The sequence below is a fragment of the Puma concolor genome, chromosome D4, assembly GCF_028749965.1.
Source record: "Puma concolor isolate L17-30 chromosome D4, mPumCon1.1.hap2, whole genome shotgun sequence".
Classification (NCBI taxonomy): Eukaryota; Metazoa; Chordata; class Mammalia; order Carnivora; family Felidae; genus Puma; species Puma concolor.
The window spans coordinates 22,665,874-22,671,873 of record NC_141679.1 but is presented as its reverse complement, the minus strand read 5'-3'; the positions used below and the strand labels follow the sequence as shown (position 1 = coordinate 22,671,873).

The following is a 6,000-nucleotide window of genomic DNA, read 5'->3' as shown; positions in this document are numbered from 1 at the left end:
CATAAGCTTATTCTCTTACAGTTGGGGAGCTCAGAAGTCTAAACTATGTTGGCAGGGTTGTGTTGCTTCTGGAGACTCTAGGGAAGAATTCACTTCCTTACCTGTTCCAGCTTCTGGAAGCAACCCAGAAGCTAGTGGCCCTGCATCATTCCGACCTCTCTTTCTGTGGTCACATCTCCTTCTGTGATTCTGTTGTTGCCTCCCTCTTAATGACCCTTATAAATATATTGGGCCCACCTGGATAATTCAGGATCTTTAGCTTAATCACACCTTTAAGTTCTCTTCAAAGCCCATTTGGCTACAAAAGGTAATATACTTTTAGGTTCTGAGAATTTGGACATTATTCTGCCTGCAACAACTGGAACATATAACAAGTGTACATTTAACTTTGTAAGAAGCTGATAAAATGATGCTTTATAAAAAGTATTATCATGCTATGATATTTTGCTACTGTTTCCCAATATGTTAATAATATAGACAGCTTATTAATCAGGGTGTATTTCTGTATCAGTTTGGAACTGATTGGTTTAAGGAAAAAGGAAATTATTGGCTTACTTAAATAGAATGTCTAAGGCTGAGGCTTTGCAAATTTTGGCTTTTTATTTTTTACTTCAAAGCTCAAACATTTTCACAATTTAATTTTTCTCTTTCTGTTGGATTTACATCATTCACAGGCTCCATGTGGAGCCAAGATGGAGATGCAAGCAGCTTCTTTTTGATTCAAGTCCCTTATAACAAATGTCCAGTTACTTGACAGGATTTTCAGCAAAGGTCTCACTGCTTCTTATTTTTGTCATTGGATCACATGATAATCCCATGAACCAATCCCTGGGGCTAGAGAATGTCATGTGCAAATTGGTCTTGGTCATGATCCACTCCAGAGCTGGGCTGGGAGCTTAACCTGAGGACTGTGGACTGAAAATGAGGGAGGGAGGGATCTGAAATGGGAAACAGAGACTTCTTTTAGAAGAGGATATGGCTGTTGAAGATACACTCTATGTCCACTCTAATTTCTTAAACTTTCTTTTTTTAAAAAAAAATTTTTTTTTCAACATTTATTTTTGGGACAGAGAGAGACAAAGCATGAACGGGGGAGGGGCAGAGAGAGGGAGACACAGAATCGGAAACAGGCTCCAGGCTCTGAGCCATCAGCCCAGAGCCTGACGCGGGGCTCGAACTCTTGGACCGCGAGATCGTGACCTGGCTGAAGTCGGACGCTCAACCGACTGCGCCACCCAGGCGCCCCAAATTTCTTAAACTTTCAATAGAACTTTAGAATTAGTTATCCTCTGAGGAAGTTACTCTCTCTGAGTATGTTTATCCACTTTTACCAAATGAGGAAACTGAGGAACCATGTTAAATTCAATTAGACCACCAGGGATTGCTTACAGACTCACTGGGGAGACAGGCAACCAGGGATGTGCTGCAGCCGGCTGTGCTGGCTCACATGCAGTTGTGTGGATTTCTTTCCAACTCTACATCTAGTAACGTCATGTTGATGGCTTGAAATAGGCCATGGTGGAGTATTTGCACCACAGAAATTGGCAAATGTTACATATAAGGGCTTTTTACCCTAGAGAGCCTGTTACTAAACATTTTCCACTGTACCATGGCTGGCAGTAAAGAACTGTTCACAATAAATATGATAGCACTGTGTGATAATTTTTAAATAATTCTGACATAATTACAACAGGAGTTGAGAGAAAGAAGATATCACTGTGTGTGTGTCTCCACCTCCCCCCGCCAAAATAAAATTCATGAGGAGAGGAGAGCTTGAATTGGACATTGTGTCGGAGAGAATATATATCATTTTGAGTCTGGCTTGTGCTTTTATGGTTAGTACTTTTGGTGTCCTATCCAAGAAAAATTTTCATATTTCACAAAATATTCTATGTTTTCCTCTAAAAACATCATCGTTGCTTAAATTAACTTTTGTGTGTGATGTGAGATAGAGGCCAAATTTCATTTTTTTTTCCTAATGCTTTAGTTGAAAATATCAAAAACTCTCCTCTGAATACCATCAAGACATTATCATTGAATGCTGCATATTCCCCATTCCTTTTTTCTCTGGGTCTCAATTCCCAGCAGTAGTTCTGTGAAATTCATGAGTCTTCAGCCAGCACAGGAACAGAGGTCTTCTGTTCAAAACTACCTGTGAGTCTGGTGTGATGGGGTGTCTTGCTCTGTAGTCTGTTCTCCACTAGCTGCTCTGATGCTAGATCATTGATCTGGGTACCATTTCCCCCACGAGGAGCACACAGGAGCCCCTGAAATACTAGCTGAACAAGAGGCATTCATTTCAACTTCAGCTGAATCTATGCAGATAATCTGTTTTTTAATTCATCTTGATCTCGCTCCAGCTGCACCAAAACCCCACCCTAGTTCCTCAGATTGTCATCTCTCAGGTTTTATTCTGCCCCCTTTCTTCCTGGGGTCAGCTGAGGATGAAAGATGATTTTCTTCCCAAGAAGAGCTTCAGTGTCTTGAGCCTCATAACTTTTTGTGTAATTTCATGTCAGTTCTCTCTTAGGGCACCGACTCCAAGAGCTGATTGATGTGGATGAGCTTTCCTTAGCCGAGCTGTTCCCTGACAATTCACTGCCCCGCTCTCCCACATTCTTTTCACCTCAGTTTTCAGGGAAAAAATTTTTTTTCCTTTAGGTTATTTGTACTCTAATGATTCCTCTCTTGCAAAGCCTACTGAAAGGATCAGTTCACGGTTAGAATAAAGATGCGCAGGTCTCTGTTTCCTGGTTTATGACCACACCTTTATATGCTAGAGTTCTAGATAGGTTGGGGCAGGGGTATTTTGAACACACAAGGTCTCGAATTCTGGCTTTTGTGTTACTTGTGGTGTGACCATGTACATTTGACTTAAACTATCTAGGTCTCAGACTTTTCATTTATTAAGTGGACATACTGAAACTACCTCAAAGTGTGATTCTAATGACTGAAATGAATGAAATGAAGGTATGTGAAGCCATTAGCATATTTCCTAGTACTCAACAAAAATTACTCATTTTCCTTCTTCCTTAAGAGGGAAACAAACGGTTATGGGGGAATTTAGGAAAATTCCCCAATGAGGCATGTTGTGCACTGGTAGAATTTTGTAACACTTTCTTTTCTTTCGGGGGGAAATGACGGGACAAAAAAGTTATGATGCCTCTTCCTTCTGCCCAATCATGGAGATATTAACACATGCCAGGGGGCCCAGGGATACTCAGACTATGGAAGAGTCTGGAAGAGGACTAAAGTATGATGGGTTTACTGTGAAAATATTTGGTATTGAATTTTAGAGGATAAATACTATGTGAGATTTCTCTGTCTCTTTGTGTCTGAAAATTTCCATGTCACTGCAATGAAACAAATTAAAGAAAGGTCTGCTTTAGAGAAAGATAGAACCCTAAAGCTCTGGAAGACCTGAAAAATGAGCCCCCACTTTCTGTGGGAATCACATTGATAGTAGATTAAATAGCTTTGCTTGAACAACTTTTGTTATACCCTGAAGACATCCTATTTCGTTTTTAAGCAGCTGAATCTGTTAGAAATTCCTTTATGTTTAAGTCCAACCAACATCTTATGCTGCGATGTTTATCATTTCAGTACTAGTTGAAGTCAATTTCAACCATCTTGTATTTTTTCAGAGGAGTACTGAAGTGAAACTTGTAGGTTTGATTCTTCTAATGCTCCTTTGTGTGTAACAGAAAGAACTATTTCATCACAATTGGCTGTAGCCCTGAGCTGCAGGTTGTACAGTGTTTTGCAGTTCCTGTGGGTATGTGGATGGGAAGGGGAAGGAAGGGGTAGCACTGGGAAGCTTATCTAGTTCGAAGCCATCACCACTGCTAGAACAGCACCACACAGCCCAGGCTGCCCTGTTGGTAGTTTGAACACCTGATTCTTTCAAAGCATGTAGGTAGGGTTCAGTGATATTTTCCCAGAAGCCCTCAGTAGAAGTAAATTTTTTTCCAGTTGTTAATTATCTATAGGAGAAAATGATAATTGCATTTCCAAAGGTCTGCTGTATTTTAACATTCAGATCCTTGACATTGATTGCTCTTTGAAACTTCAAATACTGATAAAGGAAATGTGCTTGAAAGAGATGCCATTTAAATCCAGGCCTGTTAAAAGCCTGGCTGTGAGAGGAGTAACTCTTCAAATATTACTGATTTGTTAATGCACTGTATCCGTTACCTGCCCCTTGTCAGAGCCCCAAAGAAAGCAGGGATCTTAAGGAGGTGTCAGTAGCTTACTTAAGAGAATAACAACCAAAATAATAAAAGTCATCTTTCTTTCTTTTTTTTTTTTTTTATTTTGAGAGGGGGAGTGGGGGTGGAATGAGTGAGTGAGTGGGGGAGGGGCAGAGAGCAGGAGAGAGAGAGAATCCCAGGCAGGCTCTGCACTAGTGCAGAGCCCAAAGTGGGGCTCAAATTCACAAACCATGAGATCATGACCTGAGCTGAAATTGGACACTTAACCAACCGAGCCACCCAGGTGTCTCTAGAAGTCATCTTTCTGAGGAATGAGTTGTTGGAGGTGAGGTTCATCTAGAAACAAGTTTGTTAAGTGTGAGGCTGGAGTAGGATGCTGAATTCTGACCTTCTCTAGATGGGGAAAGGCAGTTCCCATATTTTTGTTTTGTTTTGTTTTGTTTTGTTTTGTTTTTCTATAAAATAATTAGCTTCGAATGTAATAGAGGTTTTTCTTGGCAGGAACCTTCAAGATAGTTTTTACTCAATCTCCTTCCTTTTACAGGTAAGAAAATTGGAAGAAATTCTTAGCAGATAATTGGTGCATGCCTGTTATTTTCTAGGCACTGTGGTGGGAAGTAGGGGTATTGTGGGCCAGTCAAGGTTGACTGGTTAGACTAATTAGAGAGAGAGATCATGGATTAGGAGACTAAGTAGGTCTAGACTAGACCAGAGTTAGATTAGTACCCAACCTACTGTTGCTTTGACCAGCAGTCCTGTTTCACCCTCACCAGCTCCTTCGGCACCTTGAATCATATGCTCCCCTTCCCTCTTCCACCCTCTCACTTCTGGCTTTATATCATCTGAGAACAGTGGTTCTCAACACTGCTGGTTTCATCTCTCCCTCAAATACACACATGTGAATACACACATGTAATTTTTCATACCATCTCAGGGCATGCACAGCTCTCTTGAAGTCCATGGGTGTCAGTACAAGAATATGTGCCACATAAAGAAAACTTCATAAGCTATTCACTTTGTTTTGTGGAATTTTGTGGGGTCTGCAGTATTTTTACTATTGGTGAGAATTTTGTCACTCAGTGAATCAGTCAATTGACATGCCATTTTTCAGGCACCCGTGGTAAGATAACAACTTTAAAATACAATGCCTGTTTTACCCTAAGGAAATTGAGATAGATGTCAAGCATCAGTCCCTTCAGCCTGTAAATAGTGAGACCAGCGTTTGAACCCAGGCTTCAGACTCTAATTCTAGGGTTTTTCTCTCTCAGAGCAGCTACCTTGAAGTGTCAGAAATACCTATTAAATTGGAGATACTTTTTCACTATGTAACAGATCGCTAGTGTTTTAGGAGTCTGAAAGTGCGGGAGATCAGTAAGGGCTGGAGTACATTGGGAAAGGGAAAACTTCTCATATAGACAATCCATCAGAAGATGAGGTAAGATAGGGATAAGTGAAGTAGGATCAAAATGGTTAATTTTGATTCTACCCAGATGTTTCTAGAAGATGGAAATTAGTTTGAGGTGCCAAAAAGCAAATTACTGGTATAGTAATTCCTATTGCTTAAGATCTACTTTTAAATATAGATATCTTTATTTAGGTAATCAGTGTTTTTGTTTTGTTTTGTTTTGTTTTACTTATACCTTACATTTTAAGATGGAGTAAAGAAGAAGGTGTTTGGGATCTGGTTACTTCAGCACACATTTATTTATGCGTTACCTAGAAGTGATAGACAGTAATGAGTAATAAACAGTCCTTAGTCTCAAGAAACTTAAATTCTGATTGGGGAATT

General features: G+C 40.0%; 1 long non-coding RNA gene across 1 annotated transcript in view; it reads left to right on the top strand.

Annotated features, from left to right (window-relative positions):
• The first annotated feature begins 3,802 nt into the window (after positions 1–3,802).
• Positions 3,803–6,000, top strand: part of LOC147574755 (uncharacterized) — a 140,160-nt gene continuing 137,962 nt past the window's right edge. The window contains exons 1-2 of the long non-coding RNA XR_015243293.1: positions 3,803–3,912; positions 4,713–4,755. This is a non-coding gene — a long non-coding RNA (uncharacterized LOC147574755). The remainder of the gene's footprint in view (positions 3,913–4,712; positions 4,756–6,000) is intronic.